Source organism: Phyllobates terribilis, unplaced genomic scaffold (genome assembly GCF_046119375.1).
Source record: "Phyllobates terribilis strain yellow unplaced genomic scaffold, ASM4611937v1 Scaffold_8__6_contigs__length_399053987, whole genome shotgun sequence".
NCBI classification, from domain to species: Eukaryota; Metazoa; Chordata; class Amphibia; order Anura; family Dendrobatidae; genus Phyllobates; species Phyllobates terribilis.
In genome coordinates, this window is record NW_027362768.1 from 360535999 (window position 1) to 360563515 (window position 27517).

Consider the following 27517-nt stretch of genomic DNA (forward strand, 5'->3'; position numbering starts at 1 on the left):
TGAACTTGGTGCGACAAATTGAAAGCGGAGTTTCAAGAAAACCATGGGCCTTGATAACCCTACAACCAATGATCAAAAGGAGCAGCTGGCAGGTCAAGCCAGTCATCAAACTCTCTTTTTTATATATAGGATACTTGCAAGAGGTGGCCATACACATAGGCACTGGTCAACCATCTGGGGTCTCCCAACTTTCTGATGACAGATGGTGACAGAGAAAAGAGGATTGGTGAATTTCAGCCCCCCAATCCTTTTGAATTTTGGAACAGATAAGTGGCCACCAAAGGCGTTACTCCCCTCTATACACTAAAAACACAAAGGATGCTCAGTATGTGTATGGGGCAGGGGAAAGATATAATCGACAGCCAATGAATGTGTATGTTTCACATATCCATGTATCACAGTCCAAGTACAGAACCGTGATGTATGGACTGGACGCAGGTCCAAACTCAACAGCTACATTGGCATATATATGTTGATGCGGGCCTTCTAACCAAAACTCAGCAACTACATAGGTATATACATGTTGACGGGGGTCTTCTAACCCAAACTCAACAGCTACATAGGCACATATATGTTGACGGAGGTCTTCTAACCCAAACTCAACAGCTACATAGGCATGTACATGTTGACGAGGGTCTTCTAACCCAAACTCAACAGCTACATAGGCACATATATGTTGACGGAGGTCTTCTAACCCAAACTCAACAGCTACATAGGCATGTACATGTTGACGAGGGTCTTCTAACCCAAACTCAACAGCTACATAGGCACATATATGTTGACGGAGGTCTTCTAACCCAAACTCAACAGCTACATAGGCATGTACATGTTGACGAGGGTCTTCTAACCCAAACTCAACAGCTACATAGGCACATATATGTTGACGGAGGTCTTCTAACCCAAACTCAACAGCTACATAGGCATGTACATGTTGACGAGGGTCTTCTAACCCAAACTCAACAGCTACATAGGCACATATATGTTGACGGAGGTCTTCTAACCCAAACTCAACAGCTACATAGGCACATATATGTTGACGGAGGTCTTCTAACCCAAACTCAACAGCTACATAGGCATGTACATGTTGACGAGGGTCTTCTAACCCAAACTCAACAGCTACATAGGCACATATATGTTGACGGAGGTCTTCTAACCCAAACTCAACAGCTACATAGGCACATATATGTTGACGGAGGTCTTCTAACCCAAACTCAACAGCTACATAGGCATGTACATGTTGACGAGGGTCTTCTAACCCAAACTCAACAGCTACATAGGCACATATATGTTGACGGAGGTCTTCTAACCCAAACTCAACAGCTACATAGGCATGTACATGTTGACGAGGGTCTTCTAACCCAAACTCAACAGCTACATAGGCACATATATGTTGACGGAGGTCTTCTAACCCAAACTCAACAGCTACATAGGCATGTACATGTTGACGAGGGTCTTCTAACCCAAACTCAACAGCTACATAGGCACATATATGTTGACGGAGGTCTTCTAACCCAAACTCAACAGCTACATAGGCACATATATGTTGACGGAGGTCTTCTAACCCAAACTCAACAGCTACATAGGCATGTACATGTTGACGAGGGTCTTCTAACCCAAACTCAACAGCTACATAGGCACATATATGTTGACGGAGGTCTTCTAACCCAAACTCAACAGCTACATAGGCACATATATGTTGACGGAGGTCTTCTAACCCAAACTCAACAGCTACATAGGCATGTACATGTTGACGAGGGTCTTCTAACCCAAACTCAACAGCTACATAGGCACATATATGTTGACGGAGGTCTTCTAACCCAAACTCAACAGCTACATAGGCATGTACATGTTGACGAGGGTCTTCTAACCCAAACTCAACAGCTACATAGGCACATATATGTTGACGGAGGTCTTCTAACCCAAACTCAACAGCTACATAGGCATGTACATGTTGACGAGGGTCTTCTAACCCAAACTCAACAGCTACATAGGCACATATATGTTGACGGAGGTCTTCTAACCCAAACTCAACAGCTACATAGGCACATATATGTTGACGGAGGTCTTCTAACCCAAACTCAACAGCTACATAGGCATGTACATGTTGACGAGGGTCTTCTAACCCAAACTCAACAGCTACATAGGTGCATATATGTTGAGTTCGGATCAGGAAACCTGCGAGCAGTTGTCCTCGGACCTTGATATCTAGATTTGTGAAACGGACCTTAACAGGCCAATTGCTACACCTTGCCCACCAGGGCACAATAGGGTAGGTTGTGCCAAATCCATCAATTAACGATTTGAGATGATATCGTGGTGCATCGTTAGGACATCATGAGAATTCTCGGGTTAATAATACCACCCTAAATTGTGAGCAATGACATTTGTATTCCAAGCCAACAGAAAGAGCAAGAGTTTCCATATGACTACGGTAATCACTATTATACAGTTTGGGAATGGAAAATGTCACCGTACGACCAAAAACACCACATCCGAGTCCCCCCAATTCCAAATCCACAATTTATTGCAAATATTACAATAGATGTTTGATTTTTTTTCCCTTCCCTCCTGCTTCGTCCCCCTCCTCTACCTTCCCACATGGCAAGATTCATTAATGTAAATTATAAAACTGCCTGCGAGTCATTCGCCCGCTTCTCACAAAAGCCCTTTTTATGTAAATAAAAACTGTTCTCATTTACAGAAACAGGATTTGATATAATGTGGGAGGCGGTTATGATCAGGTTGGGCAGAGATAGAATCGTGTTCTTCGTCTCCCGTGCGGTTCACTGGGGGTGACTCGACGCCCCTGATCTTATCTCTCCATTCGTATTCATCGCCAGCTTTCAGCTTTACCTGTCAGGTTAATTGTTTTAGCGACAATAAAATACTCCATTCCGTTGTTCGGAACAAAAAAAAAAATAGAAGGCGGCTCGAGATAATTAAACCCTGTTAATATCCGACGTCAATATAAAAAAAAAATAAATAAATATTATTTTCATATTTCTTATTCTTTGTTATTTTTCGACAATGCACAAAAAATGATTTAAAAAAAAAATAAAAATAGCTCATTAAGTCCAATTACAATAATAATAAATGCAAACACTTGTGCCGAAATTACCAGCTGAACCTAAGTGCTGTGCATTTATTTATGCTAATTACAAAAACATTTATGTTAATAGAGTCGGAAAACAATGGATATTTTTCACTACGCCGAAAAATATCCGACTGGAGATAACATTACACTTTTTTTCCCCCTCCTTTGCTTGGTCGAAATGTGTAATGTCATTTACAGCTTTGATGAACGAGCTGGCTGACCTACCCCCCTTCCTCATCTCGATTTGCTCTTTTTAAGTTGTAAGGAGCAAGGTACCAATTCGTCAATGCCAAAAAAAAAAAAAAAAAATTAGCCAAGACTTCCCTTCAAGAGTAAAAAATAACATCCCAAAAAAAAATAATAAAATCACTTTTTGTAAAAATAAACATTCAAAAATACTCAAAAAGTTTCGACAGTGATTTCGACAGGCGTGTGCTCTCACCCATTACATACACCTCCGTCTACAGATTACAGTCGAACGCAAGGGTGCAAATTACATCCCGATGAGAAAACATCAGTCCCATCTTTGACAATTTTGGCATTCGTTAATTTACTACTAATGAAGACACTCCAACCAGACAGCCCTTTTTTTTGGGAGAGAGGGGCAAAAAAGGGTCAAAAGATGTTAAAAAAAAAAAAAAATTCTACATATACAGACATGGCCATGGAAAAATCAACGGCCAATGGAAGACCAAACTTTGACATAAAGTTATCATCCGGCAATTAAAATAATTGTATCAGCCCTTTATTTTGAGGAAGAGGTCAGAAGACGTTAAAAAAATTTTTTGGGAGACATACAGACATAACCATGGAAAAAAAAAATCAAAGGCCAATGGAAGACCAAGTGGTCGTCCGGCAATTAAAATAATTTTACCGAGAATCGTCATCTTTGGAGGATACAAAAAAGTGAAATAAATTAAACTGCTACCATCGTCACAGGTTAGATACAAATCTAAATTTAATGTATTCTGTCTTGTGTCATCTTGTTTTGTCAAGACATGAAAAAGAATAAGGAAATACAAGGCAGGGAAAGAAAAGAAAAAGGAAAAAAAAACACAGAAGCCCTTGAGATATCACAGATGACGACCTTTGAGATGCTGTCGGTTTACCCTATTCTGAGCTATTTGCACAACGATGTCTCAGATTTAAGGAGCTGATAGACCTCAAAAGAACCAAAGCGCAGTTCATTGTTTAACAGGCAGGTTCCATCTCTCACCTAATCAATGGCCGTCCAGTTCTTCACGTTACAGCTGGGGGTATAAATGAATGACAACTACAATTTTGTAACTAAATATTCATCGTTCTTGGTGTTGGACTGGATGAGAACTCAAGGTCCGTCAAAGGGTGGAGGAGGTAAAGACCCTGGAAGATGACAGGAGGATTCCCGAGTCTCTATAGTCTTTGTACTCTCCCTTCTCTTAGGAAAATAGTAATGAACCCACCAAAAAAAGAATAAAAAATCTATAAAAACGTAATTGAAGTCTGTGTCGGGGAAAGAAAACAAGTTTCCAGTAACCCAAGTCTGCACTCCATAAAACAAACAAACTGTGTCGTAAGCAGCCAAGTCTGGACCAAACAATAACAATTTTAACTGATGGTGTCAGAACTTTCCCACAATCTCTCTGCGCAGGTGTTGTGTGTGTATTTCCCCTTCTATTTATTTTCCCAAAACGAGAGGGGAAAATCAATAACTCTGAACCCAGAACAGAACATTTGTTACAGATTAAGACTTATTAATGGGACCAACTTAAAATAAACACGACTCGGGGGAGTGCAAATCGTTTCATCAGTTGGGATGAGAAAGGGGAAAGTAACCTTTTTTTACTGCCCTCGCTGCCATTTATTATTATGGGACGGGGCGGGGGTAGTACTGATGGTGCATGGATGTGTAGAAGGGTTAGTCGTTCGGCATCGGGATAACACAAGTAAACTGCAGTCCAAAGAGTTAAAAAAAAAATTCAGCTCTATGCACTAGAAAAGCAATAGTATAAAGAAAAACTCAACGAGACCGATCATAGGGCCAAAACAGTACCCGAGCTGTCGTCCTTATTTTGGGGGTGTTTCAATAGGACGACAGCTCGGGTACTGTACGGTTGACATCAGCATCTATGAGAAAGTAGTTTTCTAATATGAATGCTTCATCCTCTTGTTACCTGGCGTAGGTCTACGTTACATAGATGACGTCCCCCAGACCATCAACCCAACTTTACTCTCAGCCCGCGTCGTGGGGTTACACACCGGCAACAGACACTGCACAGGTGACACAACAGACGCCGATAAACCACAATTTTATTGTGTCTACTTGCTAATTATTTCAAGGCCTGAAGAACAGAGCAGCTTGTAATAAAGCAGTCTATACAGTCATGTGCCTTTAAGACGTGTGGAGAGTGAACTGTGCAGAAGTCTGGGAACTTTGTATCAGTTTGTTATGGTAAACACTGCACCTAGTGTTCTGGTAAACAAGCAGATGCCAACCGGCCCTTCCTCTTTTTGAAACTTTATTACTTTTTTTTTTCCTTTAACCACTGATGATTTACAGTGTTACCAGCTCTGCCAGATTATGCAATACTGCTTTTAGGATGCTCCATGAGTCACACTGCATTAACCCCATGAGAACTTTGCCCACAGTCCCCTCCAGCTTCTCTACAGTGCACAAACCATTTATGTCCTGATGCTTTCAGCACCAGGGTCTGGAATAAGGGCAGAGATCAAGAAAGACATTTACAGATTAGCACTTGTCTGGTGTTATTTTCTGCATTAGGAAGAGGCACAGAGTGATGGGGCTGCCAGCAATTTACATAGGACTGCAGGTACAGTCTCATATGTTTTTAATGTGGTAGGGTATTTGTCAGATATGTCAGCATGTATGAACAGTGAAGAATACTGAATCAGGAAGCGAGGGATGGAGAGAAAGATAAAGCGATAAAAAGAAAGAGCAAGGGAAAGAGAAAGAAAGCATGAGAAAGGAAGAGAAAGAAAGCATGAGAAAGGAAGAGAAAGAAAGCATGAGAAAGGAAGAGAAAGAAAGCATGAGAAAGGAAGAGAAAGAAAGCATGAGAAAGGAAGAGAAAGAAAGCATGAGAAAGGAAGAGAAAGAAAGCATGAGAAAGGAAGAGAAAGAAAGCATGAGAAAGGAAGAGAAAGAAAGCATGAGAAAGGGAGAGAAAGAAAGCATGAGAAAGGGAGAGAAAGAAAGCATGAGAAAGGAAGAGAAAGAAAGCATGAGAAAGGGAGAGAAAGAAAGCATGAGAAAGGGAGATAAAGAAAGCATGAGAAAGGGAGAGAAAGAAAGCATGAGAAAGGGAGAGAAAGAAAGCATGAGAAAGGAAGAGAAAGAAAGCATGAGAAAGGGAGAGAAAGAAAGCATGAGAAAGGGAGAGAAAGAAAGCATGAGAAAGGGAGAGAAAGAAAGCATGAGAAAGGGAGAGAAAGAAAGCATGAGAAAGGAAGAGAAAGAAAGCATGAGAAAGGAAGAGAAAGAAAGCATGAGAAAGGGAGAGAAAAAGGAACAGATCAAGAGAGAAGAGAAAAAAAGAAAGAGCAAGAGAGGAAGAAAAAGACATGAAAAGAGAGAGGAGAAAAAGATAAAGAAAGAATGAGTAAGAAAGAAAGCGAAGGGACAAAGCAAGAGAAAGAAAAACATGAAAAGAGAAAGAGGAGAAAAAGAATAAGAAAGAGGAAGAAAGAATGAATAAGAGACAGAAGAAAACGAGAGGAAGAGAGAAAAACCCTAAAATAGGGTCGATAGATCGATCCATAGACATAAAATGAATGGATAAAGATAGATAGATAGACAGACATCATAAAAAAAAACAACTGGAATAACTGGCTTTGAAACAACGATGTTTAGAATTCCTCTCCTTTATATTCTCAAGAAAATAATATCCCCCAATGCTGAATGTTTTCATTCCATACTGTGGAAAAACAGTAATGGATCCCCGTTTCCATGACGGCAGACACAAGTTCATCAAATAATGTTTTCTTTTCACACTTGTGTTGTTTTTTTGTTGCCTGGCCTGGGATTCCTCTAACAGCCCAGCTGGAACTTCACCAATGAAGCAGAGCCAACGCCACACAGCGCTCAGGAGCATAGTGACACGTTTCATCAGATGGTAGTTTAATATATATTTTTTTAATCTAGCATGGATGATAAGAATACACAAGATATATGGCTATTACTACTCTAGTACTACTTACTCCCCCCCACTCCCCCCCAAGGAGAGGTGCATCCCAATCTGGAGAGGTTTCTTTCCATAGAGGTCATTAGATTGTAAGCTCTTTGAACAGGTGTCACTCTTACTTGTCACAAGTCACTGTAATATCACAGTTTTTTTCTCATGGGACTGCAGGTAAATCCATACAGGGTTATTATCATTAGATGACTCTATTCTGATCCATCTACAGCCCCAAGTAAACAGTACACCCGCCATACATATAACCTAATGTACAGCAAAAAAAAAAAGTGTATTATTGATAACCTATGTAACATCATGGGAAAAGGTCTATACTGTATCACAAATACAGTTACAATGTATCACCGACATCATCCGAACACACGCGTCACACTTACAAAGGAAGGTGTGGGCGAATTTAGAAAAATATTCCATGTTGGAAAGTAGATTTAAAAGACAGAGAATGCAAAAAATGACATAAAAGATACAGAAGAAAGTGGATTTAAATGGAAGAGAATGCAAAAGAAAAGAAGCAAAAAGATAAATAAGTAAATAAAAACAAAAAGGTTGCGGTGGATACAAGACGTTCTGCTATCCTTCGTGCTGGACTTTGCTTTCCCCCTTGATTTTAGGCATCCAACATTAGAGGATGAAAAGATATTTTTGCCTGGGAAATTGATGATTTGCATGCTGTACAGAAATGCAAACCTTAGCTAAGTGGCGGTTCTTGAACCCTACCATGCCCTTTGGTATTACTATGACATTTTCTTTTTTGGTGGTCACCACAAGGTTTTGTAGAGAAGATCAATGTGACCTCAGATACAAAAACACACAAACATAAAAGTGGGTTTGCAAGGTGGTACCAATGGGACGGAATAAGTGGACGGTGGAAATATCCCCCTCTGACTACTTATGTTGCAAAAAGCCATCCGGGGGGGGCCTATCTGTGTGTGTGGGTAGCTCTAATTTCCTTCGCCCCTTTTTTTTTTCATGACAGGTGCTGGCATTCTGCAGTTTGACAGGCCACTACACAAATAACTGGCTTTCCTGAGAGGCCTAATGCTTCGCTAATGAACAATAAATCAAGTTTGATTACAAAGTGTCAGGCCAATCGGCTCTCGGTTAAGCTTTCATGGCTGGAGGAAAATGGCACTTGCTCACATCTCTGTTAGTAATGGCAGAAAACAAAAAGAGATATAACAATAAATATTTACCAAAAAAAAAGCAAAAGAAAAAAAAAAGAATCAAAAAAGTAACAACAACAATAAAAATAAATATTGAAAATAAATGAAAACAAAAATTAAAGTAGTAAGTGTTACATTCAAAAATGTTTCTTTTTTTTCTCTTCTTCTGGTTGGAAAAGTATCATTGTTCTATGCACTATTACACAAAGTTCCTGCATCAGCAGGAAACAGACGCTGAAATAACCCTTTATCTCCCAGAAACATTAAGCTTCATATATCCAGCTAAAAAAAAAAAGTGACCAAAGCAGCAAATACCAAACTTTTAAAAGAAGAAGTGCAATTTGAGAAAGAAAAAACAAGAATTAAGGAAAAAAAAAAATGTTTAAAAAAAAAAAAAAAAGTACAATTGCACTCTCAGCATATGGCATTGTATAAATTGGGAGCACACCCTTTGAGATATGTCTGGTTACACATAGCCTAACATAAAGGGAAAAAAAAAAAATACTCCAGCCAAGTTTTCAATGACTTCATTGTTGCTTTGCAAGTGGAGAAGTTAACTGCTGCAATGCCAATTCCTTCAGAGCACATGGTAAAACATCAACATTCCCAAAATGCCAGCTGTCAGATACACCCACCTGCAGCAATGGGCACATGTGCCAGCTCAGTGTGGCAATAGAGGGTACATGTTATAAAAAAAAACAAAAAAAAAAACTTACCTCTCTATCCCTTGTAAGTTCCCTCCCCAGATCAAAAGAAATCTTGTTAGGAGCAATGAAAGGATGGCGTCGTCGCTGGTTTGACACTGCGAATTACCTCCATTTAGATCTGGTTACTAAAGATTTGACCGATACAATTTAAAAAAAAAAAAGAAGAAGTCAACCACTTCCTCTACGTCACGAGACAAACACCCCCCACCAAAACAAAAATTTTAAAAATGGGGTCTTAGATGGGTTTCGACAATCACCTGGCTCCTCGATACAATAGCGTCAAACGAGCCGCCCTCAACAACAACGAGCGTGATCGACACCGACCCCCGTCAATAATAAAGAAAGAAGCTCACCCACTGCCCCCCCTGAAGGATGAATGAACGCTACGGACAAAAACAGGAGCTCGCACACATCGTGCCGGGCACACACGTGGAATTAAGAAGTGCACACGCTTGGAAATTCGATAACAGCAGCTGATAGAAATTAAAGACATGTATCGGAGAACGGTCGCTGTCATTTGTTTTGTTAGGAGACTAGAGGGAGGGAGAAAGAAGGGGTGGGGGGGGTTCAATGAGAGGACGATAGGGAGAAGAACGAAGGTTGGGGAGGTGGGGGATTAAAAAAAAAATTAAAAAAAGGATCTTTAACAAAAGGAGAGCGGAATTCTTGCACGGAACCCGGGCAACTTAGTATACAAAGCTGTGGCTCGACGAGAAGCTTCTACTTCTGGAGCAAAACAACAACAAAACAAGAAAAGAACGATTCTGGCAAGTTTTACGGAGAGGAAAAGAAGAAAATTACAAAATCAATCAGATATTGACAAACCTGACAAACTCCATTTAGCTGCCACCACCACAAACAAGAGAGCAGGGGCCCGGGAGAAGAAGCTAATAAGCCTTGTTGTAAGCAGAGCCTTTAGTTTCCTCAGGTTGTAGACACATTGCATGGGTGGCTCATGGACTGAAAACATGCAAAAAAAAAAAAACCACGCCTTTCCAACCAATCACAACCATCCTCTAAACATAATCAGTTCAAACACCCAACACAATGAGCTCTTGCTTTCTTTCTCTTTTTTTTTTTTTTTTCTCCCTACTGGCGGCAGGTGAAAAAATGCATTTGTCTGTAAAGAAACTAGGCTTAATTGCTGTTAAACCTTTGACCTGACCAGGCTTGTGGCAAGCTTTCTGAAAAGGCCATCAAACGGGCACACACTCATCCTTAATCAAACATGAGAAGGAAGAAGGGGACAATTTTTTTTACATTTTTTATTTTTTTAATTTTTTTATGATTATTAAGAGTGGGCTAACAGAAAGTGTACAAGTTTAACCTTTACAAAAAAAAAAAAATATATAAAAAATAAAAATGCTCCGGGAAATTAACCCTGAGCAATATTTACAAATGTCTTTTTTTTTTTTTTCATTTTATTTATTTATTTATTTTTTTTTTTTTATGATTATTAAGAGTGGGCTAACAAAGTGTACAAGTTTAACCTTTACAAAAAAAATAAATAATGCCCTGGGAAATTAACAAAAAATATAAATGCCCCTGCAAATTAACCGTGAGCAATATTTACAACGTTCTTTTTATTTTTATTTTTTTTTTATTTTTTTTTTTCGATTATTAACAGTGGGCTAACAGAAAGCATAGAAGTTTAACCTTTACAAAAAAAAATAAAAAATGCCCCGGGAAATTAAAAAAATATATAAATGGCCTGGGAAATTAACCCTGAGAAATATTTACAAATGTCTTTTTTTATGATTATTAAGAGTGGGCTAACAGAAAGTGTAGAAGTTTAACCTTATAAAAAAAATAAATTAAAATGCCTTATTAAATTAACTCTAAACAATATTTACAATGTATTTTCTGTTTTATTTTGCAAAAAAATAAACGTTAAAAAAAAACACAAAGCAAATAATATATATATTAAAAAAAGTGCATGCAAAAAGTTCCGTAGAATTTAGTAGTCTTTTTAGTTACTTATTAAAAAATATCAAACATTTTTTTTTTTAAAGGGAGATTATGTTTAAAATAATAGGAATTTTAGGGGGAAAAAACTGCATCCTTCCTCACCCCCCACCCCCCAAAAAAATTGGCACATCCATACTATAAAAGGGATTGGCAGGTTTGGTTTTACCAGCCCTTTAAAAAAAAAAAAAAAAAGGGGGGTGAAAAGTCAGGGAGAGGAGCATCTTTGTTCCTTGGAGGAGACAAAACAGAGGGCAGGGTTACTAAATCCCATCAAGTTGTAAGATTCCTCCCACTTTGGCTTGATCCCTATTTTTTTTATTTTTTTTTTAATGCCCAGAGCTGGAAGAAAAAAGTCCCAGAGAGTCAGGGAGAGGAAGACGAGGAGAGGAAGACGAGCAAAGCAGTCTGTGTGCAGCTCTAGGGGACGCTCCTCACAAGTTGTTTGTTTGTTACAGTTGCCAGATAAACAAACAAAGAACAAACAAAAACAATTTTAAACAGGTTCCATGGGCAGAGAGGGAACCAGTAACCGCCCCAACCCGTTCTCCCATATGCCTTTGCTGTCAGGGCCTTCATGGTAAACACATCCACATAGTGTGTTGTGTCCATCTGCTCCGCCGCTGTTGTCTGTTTGCTTTAACGACTGTTTTTGTCAGATAACCCTGGAGTAATAACACAGGCGGTGTATTTCTGTACTTATTTTTTTTTCTTTATTTATGTTTCGACAGGAGGAATAAACAGAGAGCCCGGTTAACCTCTTCCGTGCTGCAACAAAGCAAAGGTGACACAGATCGGAACGGTCCCCGGCCCCCCCAAAATTATTGCACGTTTGTATCGTTTTTTTTTTTTTCTAAAAAAAAAATTAAATTTACTCGCATAGTTTTTTCGCACAATTTGATGTGTCGACAGACGTTTGAAGCCATTTTGAGCAAAAAGTGACTTATGGGAACGGGGACAATTCTTGACACTTTTAAACGAGCACACGAGCGTAAACTCTCTCATCCAAGACAATCTGACAATGCGATCGTAGTGTGATCCGATTTTCTCGGACGAGGAGAAGATGGAAAAAAATAAAAAGTCTCCATTCTGTCAGTCCATGAAAATCGGACTGCACTCAGATGTCATCCGAGTGCAGTCCGATTTTTTTTTGCATGGACTCATTGACTTGCATGGCCGAGTGCGATCTGATAATCGGATCCAACTTGGACATGCTGCAAATTTTTCATCGGACCGAGCAAAAAAAAAATCGGACATGTGCATCCGATATTTTGTCGGATCAAAATACGGTCATCTGCACAAGCCCCTAGGGGCAAAAGTAGACTGAAAGAACATGTGCTCATGGGTCCTTTCCTGAGGACTTCTCGTATCGCAAAAGCCATTTTGATAAGTAAAAACCACATTGTGCTAACACACGTGACAACATTTTTGATGTGTACCTCTGGGTTATGTTCTTTTTCAAAAACAAGCAGAATTTTTTTTTTTTTCTGCGGAGTTTTGTAGAGCTGAAGCGGCTTTATTTAGCATTTTTTGGGTCATTTCCGGAGCGCTTTTTTTTTTTTTTTGAGCGTTTTTCCAATAGACATCCATTGACTTGTAAAATACAGAGCGCCTTCAGAGCAGAAGACGCAAGAAGAACGGTCGGGTCACCTCTAATAACTGCTTGGCGTCTTTGGAAACCTAAAGAGGCTATAAAAGCCGCTCAAAATACATATTGTATTTTTGTGTTTTTTTATTTTGCAACATTTAAAACACGAGTCAGAAAATCAAAAACATAAGGAAAAAAAAAATGGCGTGCATCGCGCATTGGTGCATTTAAAAAAAAATCCAAAAATGCTGCAAAAAAAAAAAAGAACGTACACATTTAAAAAAATATATATATATATATTTGCATGTTATCAAATAGTTTCTGAAAATAAAGAAAAAAGCTGCAATACCCAGAATGCAAAGATTAACCTCTTCCAGGCTGCAACAAAACCGAGGCAATATAACAAGGGCCAAACAATGCAACAATTAACCTCTTCCATGCTGCAACAAATTGAGGTCATCATTCCAGCTGCTGCTCGACCCGGGGAAAAGCAGAACTGTTTGTAATTAGGGAAGCAAGTTACAAGCTAATTAAGAAATGTACAAATTAGAAACATTCATAGTGAAGCTGTTTACACAAACAATGCGATTGTAGGAGGATCCAAGGCAAGAAACAAATAGATCCAATAGATCCAAGGCCGCTGTGACAGATAAGGGTATGTGACACTAGGTGCTGTCCTCTAAAGTGGTTTTGCATCTCATGTATTTAATAAGAGCCCCCCTCCCCCGGCTTTACACACGTTGTTATGAATATTTAATTGTGGAAGGACTTTTGTTGAGCTAAGCTCGGAGACTTGCCGTTCACCGTTTGACATCAGGGAGGGTCAAACGCACAGATGCCCTATATACATACATATGAGGATATATTTATCCGGTTACCTTTGACGACAGGGCTGATGTATCCACAGTAACAAAGGGGGTGCAAGTGCAACGATTGTGCAAAAATTGTGGACTTGTGGTCCGATTATAAGGACCATGTAATATGGCCGCAACAGCTAGACATCGCCAGTTCTGCTGATCCTAATGTGGATCACCATAAAACCAAATATTCATCTGACTTTGATTCCGGTAATAAAAATATATAACTTTAAATAATTGAGAAAAGGATCAAAATAATCAAAAATTGGGTCACAAAATCGTTGGACCAAAGTATGGAGCATCCATTGTTGTCACTGGCACATCGTACCATGTAGAAAGAATTGCTCGCCCCCATATACTTTGCATCGGCCCATGTAGAGGACCTTTAACGAGTCGCGATTGATTTGTCAGGTTGGTTTCATACGTCATTTCTTTTTCCCCTTGCATGAAAAAAGTCCTTTTCTTCAGCGTGCTGAACCCATGTTTGGTCTGTACCGATTTCTGCAAACCTCATATTTTTCTTTTCTCGTATGAAGAAAAGATTTTTCAAAGCGTCTCATCCATTAAACAGTAAAAACTGGAGAGCGTGTACATGACGTTCGTGTGCCATCCGCTATTTTTCAGGGGGACTGGCATTGGGGAGTTTGATCCGCAACACTAATCAATGTAGGATGACACCATTTTTTTTTTTTTGGCTGACAATCGGTACACAAAAATAAGAAAACGTGAAAAGGCACAATGGGTCCGCGATATAGACGCAAAAATATGGCCTTCATATTGTGTCCAGTATTGTATCCAGTAGCATCTGCAATCTAAGTAGCTATGACTATCCCTCTATCTTGTTAGAAAACCATGTCGGAAAGTCAAAAAATTCAAGACATGGGTACAGGAAAATTATCTGTGTGACAGAAGGTTATATACTTTCTTTGTTGGACATTAGATATAGGTATTTTTAAACTCTAAACTAATAAAGACTCCGCAGGGGCGGGGTCTCATATGATTGGTTAAATACAATGTAAAGGGCCAGGCTGTTCTCTCCAGTTTTTATTGGACAGCCCCCCAAATAATCACCAATTCAGTCAGACGCCGACCTATAGAAATCCTACGATACCTAATGGCTATAAGCCTGGTTTTACAACTACGCCTCCACCCCTGCGGTTGTACTGAACCAAACTTTTAAAAGTTCAACTTTGGTTCAATAAAATCTCTGTTGTCTGGATGTGGTCGAGTGTAATAAAGGTGCTAAAATGTAGCAAGGTTAAGGGGTATTCAATCACCAATTATAATCTATTCACCAATTGGGTGAAAAATGATAGATCGTGATTAAATTGAATTAGGAAAGAGTAACACGTTTGTTTCGAGACTCCCGGCGCGCCGCTTCCGTATTCTGAATGCAGATTTTCACCGTCTAACTGTGAAATTGTTTGAGTGTAAAACAATGAAGTCGATGTGAAATCTAAGAAGAAAATGATGGAATTTACAGGTTTCTGCAAGAGTGGACCGAAAACACATTATCCAGGTCGAGAGTAAATAAACTAAAAATTACTATGTGCACCATGTTTGCTCATACATCTCTATTCACCACAACCCAAAAGAACCCCAAAATTATTAAAAATTCTCCACCAAGACTAAAGTCGTCCAAAGCTGCCAATTTTGGCCGGACTGACCAACTATCTAATGTGTTTGAAGACTTCTTGACTCCCCCATGACAGATGATGCCCAATTCCTTTGACTTCCCGTGAAAAAAAAAAAGCCAACAGAAATGTGGCTCACTCCTTACTCCCTGAAGACACACACATGCTCGACTGCTCCAATGCACCTGTATGAGGTGGTTAGGAGAGACAGGTGTCTGCTAAATGCTCTCCGATTTGTATTGGAGTCAACAAGGTTCTATTTAATTGCCAATAGCATAAATTGAAGCTCGTTGACCTCAATATAAAATCCTCAACAGGCCCTTCGCCCAAGTACCATGGATCTTTAATAGTACTGGTCTTCTCCTATGGGTCAAAGAGATCTTTTGGGCCCCACAAAGGCTTATCGACCTGAGAGCAATTAGTTACGTGCCAACTCTCCCGGAATGTTCAGGAGGCTCCCTGAATACCAAGAGACAAGTTTTGTGAAGAACATCCAAAACCTCCCATAAAAAACAACTAAGAAAGGCTACGGCTAAAGTTGTTGGAGGTGCACTTGGTGGTAGAGGAGCCTTCGTGCTCCCTTAAGCACCAGGATCAGGAGAAACTTCTACTCCATCCATAGACATGAGAACAAGCCGACATCTCACTAACCCTAATGCTCTAGTTCAATAAAGCCATGGACTACACCAAGGAGTTGACTCCAAACATGTACTCTCCATACCTCTTAAATTTTTTGAGTAGAAAAGTAAATTCTTTCTACATTCCAGGGATTCTTCACCTGTGAAAGGTCCTGCCACATGATCTGTAGAACCTCATCATGTTGACAGATGGAGGAAACATCTAGCGCTTCAACTACAGCTCTCCAGCTGTCAGGGTGTGATGGGAGTTCAAGTTTAACAGTAGCTGTAGAGCCACAAGTTGAAGACCATCTCATTAGAAGCGGAAGGTCATTCATTAGGCTAAAGAAGGTCTTCACTTAGATCCTTCACCTCATCTTTAGGTCTTCTTCTCAAAAATAATTTTTTTCAGCTTTTTTAAACCTTTGGAAAAAAAAACAGCATGTGATTTTGTTTTGCTAAACGCTGTTGTGAATACAACCTTAAAGAGAATTCTGCCCAACGAGCACCGATCATAACAATTGGCCCTCGTACGCGTGGAGGAAAATTGCATGATTGTTGGTATGATCACCGGCTCCCTATGCAGCATGAATAATGTCAGCAGCACATCAGCTGTTTACAAGGGGAGATGTGCTGGCGACAGCGGTGCTTTCTATCGCTTGTGAAGACTCATTCAGTGGCATAGTGGCCGGCGTAAAAGGGCCATTAGGCTTTTTCATACATTTTCTACACCATTTTTTTCTGGTCTGCAAAAAAATAAATAAATAAACTTTATGATTTTCATATGTTGTCTTTTTTTTTTTCATGAGTTTATTGCTTTCTACAAAAAAGGACCTAAAAGTCTAAAAATTATGCCTAAAAATTATATTATTTTTTTTTTTTTTTACAAGCCAGGAAATAAAAGCTTTAAGTAGCTATTAGGTATGGACTGAAATATTCAGGTCTACAAATCTGAAATCGACAGCCTCTTATACGCCTATGAAGCTGTTGAGATCGAGAAGGAGACCCCCCTGCCGGACTGCACATCGCAGGCCAAACTCGAACCTTGAATTAAATGGGTTAGATAAGATCTGAGAAAAAGTCTAGTGGACTGTATCATCACAGCACAGCTTCATTTAAAAAAAAAAAAAGAAAATGAGTTGCAGTACCAGACATAGCCTATTGGACTAGGGTGGCGCTGTTTCCAGAAAAAAAAAATCTGAATTTATTATAATATTTACAACCCCTTTAACCAAAACTCTGCTCTTCCTCCTGCATGAGTGAGGAGCAGATCTCTCTACGTTGCCCTATACTGCTGCACAGAGATCTTCATACTGACCCATTTAATCCGGCAGACATTTATCTGTTTTCCTATGAAGAACTGACTTTTGACTCAATTAACCTGCACTCACTTAATTAATTGATATAAAAGGCTTGATTTACAATAATTAATTACCCGGCCGTCGGTGAAGCCAACGAAAAAAGGCAGCGATGAATGCCAGAGTAGATGAAGAACCTCCGGGTGAAATGGGGCAGGTTGAACTCCGCAACCTAAATGCATCTTGTATCTGATGTAGAAGCGGAACGTAACCGCACAGCAGAAAAATGTCCCATATGTCGAAGGAATAGATTACTGAGTTCATATAGACAGCAAGAAAAGCTGGGCCCAAGAGCTCACAATCTAAGCCTTTGCATAGGCGTGACTGTTACGGCGAGTGATCTGATGAGTTAGTGTGAAAGGTGAAGAGGAAACATTCACCTACAAGCACGAGTTACAAACTCTATTATATGACACAAACAACAGCGCCTCCCCTATCCATAGTCTGTGACTGGTACTGCAGCTCAGACTCATTAGGAGCCTCAGGTTGTAAATGGTATTGTAGCTCAGACCAAGCAACAAAATGGTTAAAAAAAGAAATAAAAAGATGCCCTTTTCTTCTGGAAACAGCGCCATTCTAGCCCATTGGTTGTGCTTGGTATTGCAGCTCGGTACATTTTTTTTTCTAGAAATGGCGCCACTCTAGTCCATGGGCTATGTCAGGTACTGCAGTAATAAAGTGGAGATGGCTATTAAAAAAAAATAATAATAATTTTTCCAAAGAATGAATGTGAGTCTAGGAGACTACAAATACTGCGCCATTCTCATCCACAGACTGTATCTGGTACTGCAGTACAGTCCCCATTGTTCAGAAAGAACACCAGTGTTGTCCTCAAGTTGTGAATGATGTTGTAGCTCATCCGTTGACCAAAGTGGTTAAAAAAATATTAAAAATGTACTTATTCATTTATTTTTAAATGTTAGCCTTTTTATGAAAACAGCGCCATTCTAGTCCACTGGTTGTGTCTGGTATTGCAGCACAGTCCCATTTTATTTTTTTTTATATAGTAGTGCCCCTCTAGTCTATAGGCTTTGACTGGTATTGCAGCTCTGTCACGTTTAAATGAATGGGGAAATACCATATAAAAAAAGTGGTGTTATTAATTAAAAAAAAATAAATAAAAGCAACTTTTTACAAATTGTATCCATTTTTCTTCCAAAAGTATCACCACTTTAACTTATAGGTTTGTCATTAGTACTGAATCTAGGCTATATTAAAATAATTGTCACTGAGCTGCAATACCAGACAGGGCCTATAGAAAAGTGTGGCGCTATTTTTTAAAAAAATATATTCTTTTTTCTAATTTTATTTTTTTTCTCCCCAGAAAATCACCATTCTTGCCCATTTGGGTTTTCCTGGTATTGCAGCGAAGTACAATTTTTGTCCAGAAACAGCGCCACTTTAGTACACAGGCCATGTCTGGTATTGCAGTTTTCAAAAGTTGCAAAACCAGGCAATGGCAATAGTGCTGATTTTGGCAAACACAATTTTTTGCAATCTCTAGGATCGGTGTCATATCTAATAGTCGTTGTCGATGACAATTTACCGTTGTACTGATGCCGTTCTTTGCGGAGGCACAGGCGCACGTTTCTCTCCTTTTCCAGGTCATAACCTAAGAGATTTCTGGGATGGCAAGATGTCGCTTGAGCCTCAATGCATGGCCCTCCCCCCCCCCCCCCCCTCCAAAAACATCTGCTGCGACTCATTACCATATTAATACTTAAAGACAGAGCGCAAGCTGAACCCCAGACTTAAATTAGAGCTTTCCACCCTGATAAAGACCAATGCACCAGCTAATTTTAATACCTCTGTAGCTTAAAAAAAAAAAAAAAAAAAAAACCCACCTTCCAGAATTCTGCCCCCAATAAGAAATAACAAAAAAAAACATGCAAAATAAAAATAAAAAAATAGTTCCGATTCCCCAAAATTCGAACGTTCGGGGTTCTTTTCTTTTAAAAGAAGGTGGAGTATTTTTATATATATATTTTTTTTGTGCACAGCGGAGTTAGGAGCAGGATAATTACTATTCGGGAACATGGAGGCTCATGATTGAAATAATTAATCAGAGTCGTACTGAACAAATTAGCAAGTGCTGCTGAACCCGTTTAATGTTGCAATGCTCTGCGGAGCACCGGTACGGGTCTCTGAAGCTCAAAAAATAAGGGAGAACAAAGGGAGACTTGTAATAATTTTGTCATCAGCTGCCGAGTGAGTTCTTAATGTTTAATATGGCGCATGTTGATTTATTTTATTTTATTTTTTAATTTTTGGATTTTTTTTTTTTTGGCCTTTTTATTTAATCTCTTCTTGATTAAGGCTCCGCTGGGTGCATGGAGTCTGTATATGGCACGTGGAAAACCTTACGGTGTGGTATTCAAAGGTGATTCGATGGAGGTATACGGAGGTACCATATGGGCACAAAGAGGTCTATGATTGTGGTATGATGATGTGCATGCGAGGCTATAGCTCCAATCTCAAGATCAATGGTTAGATCCCAAAAGATATAACCTATTCGGTGTAGAGCTGATCAAAAAGATTCTTGGGACCGTGATCCAGCGGCCTCATCGGTAGTCCAGCGGCCTCATCGGTGGTCCAGCAGCCTCATCGGTGGTCCAGCAGCCTCATCTGTGGTCCAGCAGCCACACTGGTGGTCCAGCAGCCACATCGGTGGTCTAGCGGCCTCATCGGTGGTCCAGCAGCCAAACTGGTGGTCCAGCGGCCTCATCGGTGGTCCAGCAGCCTCATCTGTGGTCCAGCAGCCACACTGGTGGTCCAGCAGCCACGTCGGTGGTCTAGCGGCCTCATCGGTGGTCCAGCAGCCAAACTGGTAGTCCAGCGGCCTCATCGGTGGTCCATCGGCCACATCGGAGGTCCAGACCAGTTCACTGCAAACTTCCTAAAACCTCCTGCGGCATCTCCGGCTCCTCTTCTGACCTGTACGTCTCCCGTGACATCTTGCGTGTGTTGTGTCACATCGTAATGTGCCGAGGATGATGAGGGTAGCAGGAGGTTTGCAGGGCATTAGGCCAGCAGTCACGGACTCAGATGTGCCAGCTGGACCAGGGTCCTACATATCTTTTTACTCAACTCTATTCTGGTGTATAACTACTAACTTGCCCAGTTGAGAACAAATCTTTGACCCACATGGGGCAAATTATACTTTTGTGCCCCAGAAGAGTGAAATTTAAGCCCCACAGTAAGTCGACCCACGAAGGCAAACTATGGGAAGGTTGACCATTAAACCAACTATTAGCCACTGCTCCCCATCCTCTGCAATGTATTAGTCACCCCCATTGGGTTGCCCCATGAGTAAAGTACTATCCATTTGGATGGAGCGAGTTCGCATTGGATTTATTTACTATTTCACAAGTTTTGCCAAAAGTGACTCTACAAAACGGTGCAGTTTTCAAAGGTGATTCAATGGAGGTACTATATGGGCACAAAGAGGACTATGAATGCGGTTTGATGATGTGCATGCGTGGCTATAGCTCCAATCTCAGGATCGGGGGTCAGATCCCAAAGTTATAACCTATCCGGTGTAGCGTTGAACAAAAAGATTCCCAGGACCATGATTCAGCGGCCACATCGGAGGTTCAGGCCAGGCAAACTTCCTACTACCTCCAGCAGCAACTCCGGCTCCTCTTCTGACGTGTAGGTCCCCCGTGACATCTTGCGTGTGTTGTGTCACGTCGTAATGTTCCGGGGATGCTGCAGGTATTAGCCACTACTCACCATTCTCTGCAACGTGTTAGTCACGCCCGCTAGTTTGCCCCATGAGCAAAGTGCTATCCATTCGGATGGCGCGAGTTTGCCTTGGATTTATTTACTATTTAACAAGTTTGAACAAAAGTTGATCTACGATATTGCCGTGAAGGACACTTAGGTCTCTCATCTGCGCCGGCAAGTCTGTCGACAGTCTATGGATGGCATATGTAAAGGGAAGAATACAGCAGCAGGTAGCATTGTACTTGCCATCATAAAGTTGGACGCCATCGTCTCTGTGGTGGGACATATCCGGAGCTACATTTCGGCTTGCGTCTATAACATGATACAGATGAGAAAAGTGCCTAAGACATGTAGAAGATGGCGCAAGGTTCTTCTCCATGTGCTGCCATATAGTCACAATATAAAGACATTGCTTCAATACATTCTTCACTAAACACAACCGGGCATGGAGAAGCCTTGGAGATCTCTCCAAGGAAGAACAAAGGCCAAAAATCGCCTTTACTTCGAAATTTCACATAATTGTAAGTCTTAATAACTGTGACCACTGAGAAGGTCCCAGTCTATATCAAGATAAAAAGACCCCTTCGATGCAAACGTCCACACTTTTTGAATGAAGCCATATGTGTGTGAGCAGCAACCTCTCAGTTGAAACAGAAACTACGTTGGGGGTCCCAGTTGACATCACAGTGATTTTCATGATGCCCCCCATCGGACAAGTCCCTGATTGGAAGCCACCTTTAAATTCAATCTATATCTTAATCAACATTTTAATTTTAGGTTTTTATAGACTTTGGAAGACGACTTCACGGCAAATGTACAGTACAAAAGCAAACTCGGCAAAACTACTGGCAGAAGAACACTGCTATATATTACCCTGCACACATACAGCTCATAATACCCAATGATTGGAGTGTACCAATTAAAATTAAAAAAATAAAGGACAAGAAAAAAGCCTAGGAGAGGCTAATGCTTCGTGAAATACGGCAGCCATAAAGCACATCAATCTTGTATATTGCTCTTTTTTTTACACTGCATAAACCGAGCCAAGGTGTCTTCTTCGCAGAGTAGCCTGGAACGCAGTGCAAGCAATCTGGATGCGAGAGGACGAAGCCAGCGAGAGAGAAAAACCTGTATTACAGTTGGGAATTGTCCAGGGTTTTTACGGACTATCCCTGGAAAGCAAATTGGCATTAGTTCAATAAAACACCTACTTAACTGCAAAGGGCCACTGTTCTCGTTTCAATAGTCCCCAAGGTTTGCTGTGATATATGTACGTACGGCTCTCCGCACCGCTCAGGTTTTCTTTCCCGGGGCATTAAGAAAATACACGTCCCGGGCTCACATTTATGTGACAATCTGAAGCCAGGTGACACAGAAAACACCGCGGAGAGTAATCTGCAGAGGAATACGCTGCTTTTATAAGCTCAAGCTAAATATTGCACTTGGACTAAACTTTGGCCGGTTACAGACTGGGGCTAAGTTGGGACAGCGGTAATGTCATAGGGGGTGTCAGATAGTGAAGGGATGGAAAGTAAAAAATATATATTATGTATAACATCTAAGAGGAAGGTCAGGGCAATTAAAGGAAAATCGAAGATCTTATCAGAGCTGCCAAAGGGACGCCTCTACTATGGGGCGCCTCTACTATGGGGCGATTTCACTACGGGGAGCCTCTACTACAAGAAGCCTCTACTACAGGGTATCTCTACTATGGGACATCTCTACTACAGGGCGCCTCCACTACAGGTCATCTCAACTATGGGGCGCCTCTACTACGGGCCGCCTCTATTATGGGGCGATTTCACTACGGGGAGCCTCTACTACAGGACGTCTGTACTATGGGGTGCCTCTACTACAGGACGTCACCACTGCGGAGATCCTCTATGACAGGGCATCTCTACTACAGGATGTCTCTACGATGGGATGTCTCTACTACAGGACGTTTTTACTACGGGGCACCTATTACAGGACGTCTCTACGACGGGGCATCTCTACTACAGGATGTCTCTACTACGGGGAGCCTCTACTATGGGGCGTCTCTACTACGGGGCGTCTCTACTACAGGGCGACTCTACTACGGGGCTTCTCTACTACAGGACGTCTCTACAACAGGATGTTTTTACTACTTGGCGACTCTACTATGGGGCGACTGTACGACGGGGCAACTCTACGACGGGGCATCTATACTACGGGGCCCCTCTACTACAGGACGCCTCTATTATGGGGCGACTCTACTACGGGGAGCCCCTACTACAGGACGCCTCTACTACGGGGCCCCTCTACTACAGGACACCTCTATTACGGGGAGCCTCTACTACAGGGCGTCTCTACTACGGTTCCTCTCTAGTACAGGACGCCTCTACTACGGGGCGCCTCTACTATGGGGCCCCTCTATTACAGGACGCCTTTACTACCGGGCGCCTCTACTATGGGGCGCCTCTACTATGGGGAGCCTCTACTACAGGACGTCTCTACAACGGGGTGCCTCTACTACAGGATGTTTTTACTATGCAGTGACTCTAATATGGGGCGACTGTACGACGTGGCGTCTCTACTACGGGGTGTCTCTACGACAGGTCCCCTCTACGACGGGGCATCTCCACTATGGGGCGCCTCTACTTAAGGAAGTCTCTACTACAGGGATCTACTATGGGCGCCTCTACTACGGGGTGTCTCTACTACAGGGCGTCTCTACTACAGGACGTCTCTACTATGGGTATCTACTATGGGTCAACACTACTACGGGGAGCCTCTACTATGGGGCATCTCTACTACAGTGCGCCTCTAATGGGGGGGCGACTCTACTACGGGGCGCCTCTAATACGGAGCGACTCTATGACGGGGCGTCTCTTCTACAGGATGTCTCCACTACAGGGCCCCTCCATGACGGGGCATCTCTACTACAGGACGCCTCTACTACGGGGCGACTTCACTAAGGGGCGACTGCAAAGTCTTCTAACCCCATACTGTCCTGCTGGAGTAAGTATAGAGGCTTTTTTTATAGTTTTGTCAAAAAAGAAAAGTTGGCATGAAGATGTACTATTCTCCCCTTGAAGGAATACAATGGTGGAAGGAGGCACCATATGGTGGTACAGTAGTAGGCCCCTTGGAGAGAGGAGGTTCAGCCCTTGTTGGTCCCATCTCTTTTGCCATCAGGTTGGTGGGAACATTTGCCGAACTTTCACTCCTCAGAGGAACTGCCTAATTATGGAGTAAGAAATTGGGCCAAGGGTCCTGGCAAGGGTGAGGGGAACTTAACAAACGCCAAGCCTTTCGGTCCTGCCTGGTAAAACCCAGCACCAGAATGGTATGTCATATCAGCCAACAGTCCTGATTTTGCAGGGACCGGGGAGAGTTTTAGCAAAATCATGATCAAAGGATTCGGACATTTGTGCACATTGGTCCGATATCAGACTGAACGGCGGCTCTCCCACCTTGAGCGCGGCAGCCTCATAGAGATACATGAAGTAGTTACACTCGGGTCGGGAGAGCCACAGCCAATCTGTGCATGGCAGTCCGATCTCGGACCAATGTGTACAGACATCTGAATGATGTCTGTACATGTTTAGTAAAAAAAGTGCTGCATGTGAATATAGTCTCATAGGAGTTCATTTCGATTCTTGCTATATGATGCTGTTTTTCCTATATATACACCACTATTTATGGGGATTCTGTGTGGTTAATGCTTACAGACCCAACAACTGATTTTTTGTAGAGACAGACTGATGGTGGTCTTGTTGCCAAGCCTGTCACAAGGACAGCCCCTTCATCCATGGGAGAAAACCTAGGCTGGGCCCCGGATGATTTAGGGCTCAGGGCACCATGTAATATTTCACTTCTCCCCTGGTGGCATTGCATGGGAATTCACCACATTTTGCAACGTTCTCAGATAGCTGGGGATCCCTGCTTATTTAAGAAGGACCTCTTCACCCAAAAAGCAAGTGAGACATAGTTGACCTCTGTGAATTTTAATAAGTGCTATGTAATACCTTGTACTTCCAGCGGTGGCACTGCAGGGGAATTAAACACACGCAGAGTGCAAAGTATTGGACACCCTGCAATAACTTTATTTTTTGGATGATCCTTCATCCAAAAAAGACGTGTGGCATGGGTAAAAGAAGTCAAATTCAGATCAGAAGGTGAAGGAACTGATGCAAGCAAAGGTTTACATACCATAGAGGCCAAAACCCATAGCTACTATGGAGCTCTTGGAAAAAGGGTCCCAGCTATGGCTGAGCCCTACCAATTGGGAAGTAACTGCATTTTTAGAAAGCAATGGGGTGAAGGAAGAACTGGCTCATGGGTCATGGAAAGACCTAAAATAGAGGAACAAACCCCAAACTTTTCTGTTCCGGGAACATAAAGGAGCCCAGATACAAGAGTATAAACCAGTGAATATCTCTGAAGTTTCTGACCTTCTACAATCCACTTATCATAAGGAAAACAGTCAGTAATCCTGAGGTGTACAGAGGAAATCAAGAGATCAAATATGTATCAAAAAGTTTAAAGCAAGTGGGTCTGAGGCGGCCGATCAGCCCAAGTGGCCCTTGTGTGGTGCGGAATTCTACGAAACATTTCAGGAGGATTCTGAGCTCCGGGACCCAACGATGTGACGAGTGGCTCTCTCCTAATCATGAAAGTTTATTTGCTAATTCTTGTGAAAATTAAATAATCACAGCAATCAGAGAACAATGTCTCGACTGTGTGCAATCACGCAAACAAGATTTTATCGCTGGCTCCCCCGCTTTGATGACCGTCCTCTCAGATGACTGTAATAAAAGCAAATAGGAAAATGAAATATTTGCTGAACATCCACGGCACCTTTGGCTTCCTGCTTTGCCTTTTTTACAGAAGTTTATGTTTACTTGTCTATTTTTTTTTGTTGTGCGCTCCTCGTGAGACATTTTGTGGTTTAGCAACCCAATCAAAACAGGATATCTGTAAATCACCAAATGTATGAATGCAAAGTGCCATGAAAAAGAGCTGCAGTAATGGCGTCCTGTAACAAATAACTCATATAATGGCACCTAATAGGGAGATAGAGAGACAGAGAAATAGATAATGGATAGATATGGAGAAAAGCATTAGGTTGCAGGTCTTAATCACTGAATTCAGGGTTTCACATTACGCTCCATTGCCCCTGGTGTATAACATCTGACCCCTCATGCCCCCCTGTTTTAATACATCCAGCCCCTCGCCCCCCCAGTGTATAATATCCAGCCCCTCATCCCCCCAGTGTATAATATCCAGCCCCTCATCCCCCCATTTTAATACATTCAGCACCTCCCCCCAGTGTATAACATCCGACCCCTCATGCCCCCCTGTTTTAATACATCCAGCCCCTCGCCCCCCCAGTGTATAACATCCGGCCCCTCACCCCTCCAGTGTATAACATCCAGCCCCTCATCCCCCCAGTGTATAACATCCAGCCCCTCATCCCCCCAGTGTATAACATCCAGCCCCTCATCCCCCCAGTGTATAACATCCAGCCCCTCATCCCCCCAGTGTATAATATCCAGCCCCTCATCCCCCCGTTTTAATACATTCAGCACCTCCCCCCAGTGTATAACATCCAGCCCCTCCAGTGTATAGCATCCAGCCCCTCGCCCCCCAGTGTATAACATCTGGCCCCTCGCCCCCCCAGTGTATAATATCCAGCTCCTCATCTCCCCGTTTTAATACATTCAGCACCTCCCCCCAGTGTATAACATCCAGCCCCTCCAGTGTATAGCATCCAGTCCCTCGCCCCCCCAGTGTATAACATCTGGCCCCTCGCCCCCCCAGTGTATAATATCCAGCCCCTCATCTCCCCGTTTTAATACATTCAGCACCTCCCTCCAGTGTATAGCATCCAGCCCCTAGCCCCCCCAGTGTATAACATCAGGCCCCCCCCCCCAGTGTATAACATCCGGCCCCTCATCCCCCCAGTGTATAACATCAGGCCCCCCCCAGTGTATAACATCCGACCCCTCATGCCCCCCTGTTTTAATACATCCATCCCCTCGCCCCCCCCCAGTGTATAACATCCAGCCCCTCATCCCCCCAGTGTATAATATCCAGCCCCTCGCCCCCCCAGTGTATAATATCCAGCCCCTCATCTCCCTGTTTTAATACATTCAGCACCTCCCCCCAGTGTATAACATCCAGCCCCTCCAGTGTATAGCATCCAGTCCCTCGCCCCCCCAGTGTATAACATCAGGCCCCCCCCCAGTGTATAACATCCGGCCCCTCATCCCCCCAGTGTATAATATCCAGCCCCTCATCCCCCCAGTGTATAACATCTGGCCCCTCGCACCCCCAGTGTATAATATCCAGCCCCTCATCTCCCCGTTTTAATACATTCAGCACCTCCCCCCAGTGTATAACATCCAGCCCCTCCAGTGTATAGCATCCAGCCCCTCGCCCCCCCAGTGTATAACATTAGGCCCCCCCCAGTGTATAACATCCGACCCCTCATGCCCCCCTGTTTTAATACATCCAGCCCCTCGCCCCCCAAGTGTATAACAACCGGCCCCTCACCCCTCCAGTGTATAACATCCAGCCTCTCATCCCCCCAGTGTATAACATCCAGCCCCTCATCCCCCCAGTGTATAACATCCAGCCCCTCATGCCCCC

General features: G+C 42.2%; 1 protein-coding gene and 1 long non-coding RNA gene across 17 annotated transcripts in view; one reads left to right on the top strand and one right to left on the bottom strand.

Annotated features, from left to right (window-relative positions):
- Positions 1-27517, bottom strand: part of FOXP1 (forkhead box P1) — an 809982-nt gene that overhangs the window by 140128 nt on the left and 642337 nt on the right. Inside the window, exon 1 of one of the 16 annotated variants that reach the window (XM_073644756.1) lies at positions 9983-10133. The exons of 13 other annotated variants lie outside the window; for them this stretch is intronic. The gene's annotated coding sequence lies outside the window, so the exon portion shown is untranslated. Of the gene's footprint in view, positions 1-9166; positions 9295-9510; positions 9642-9982; positions 10134-27517 lie in introns of those variants that run through there. 2 more of the 16 variants (XM_073644758.1, XM_073644757.1) reach the window with 2 other exon arrangements.
- Positions 5753-12018, top strand: LOC141157453 (uncharacterized). Its single transcript, XR_012247795.1, has 2 exons — positions 5753-5904; positions 11854-12018. It is a non-coding gene; the product is annotated as an uncharacterized lncRNA (long non-coding RNA).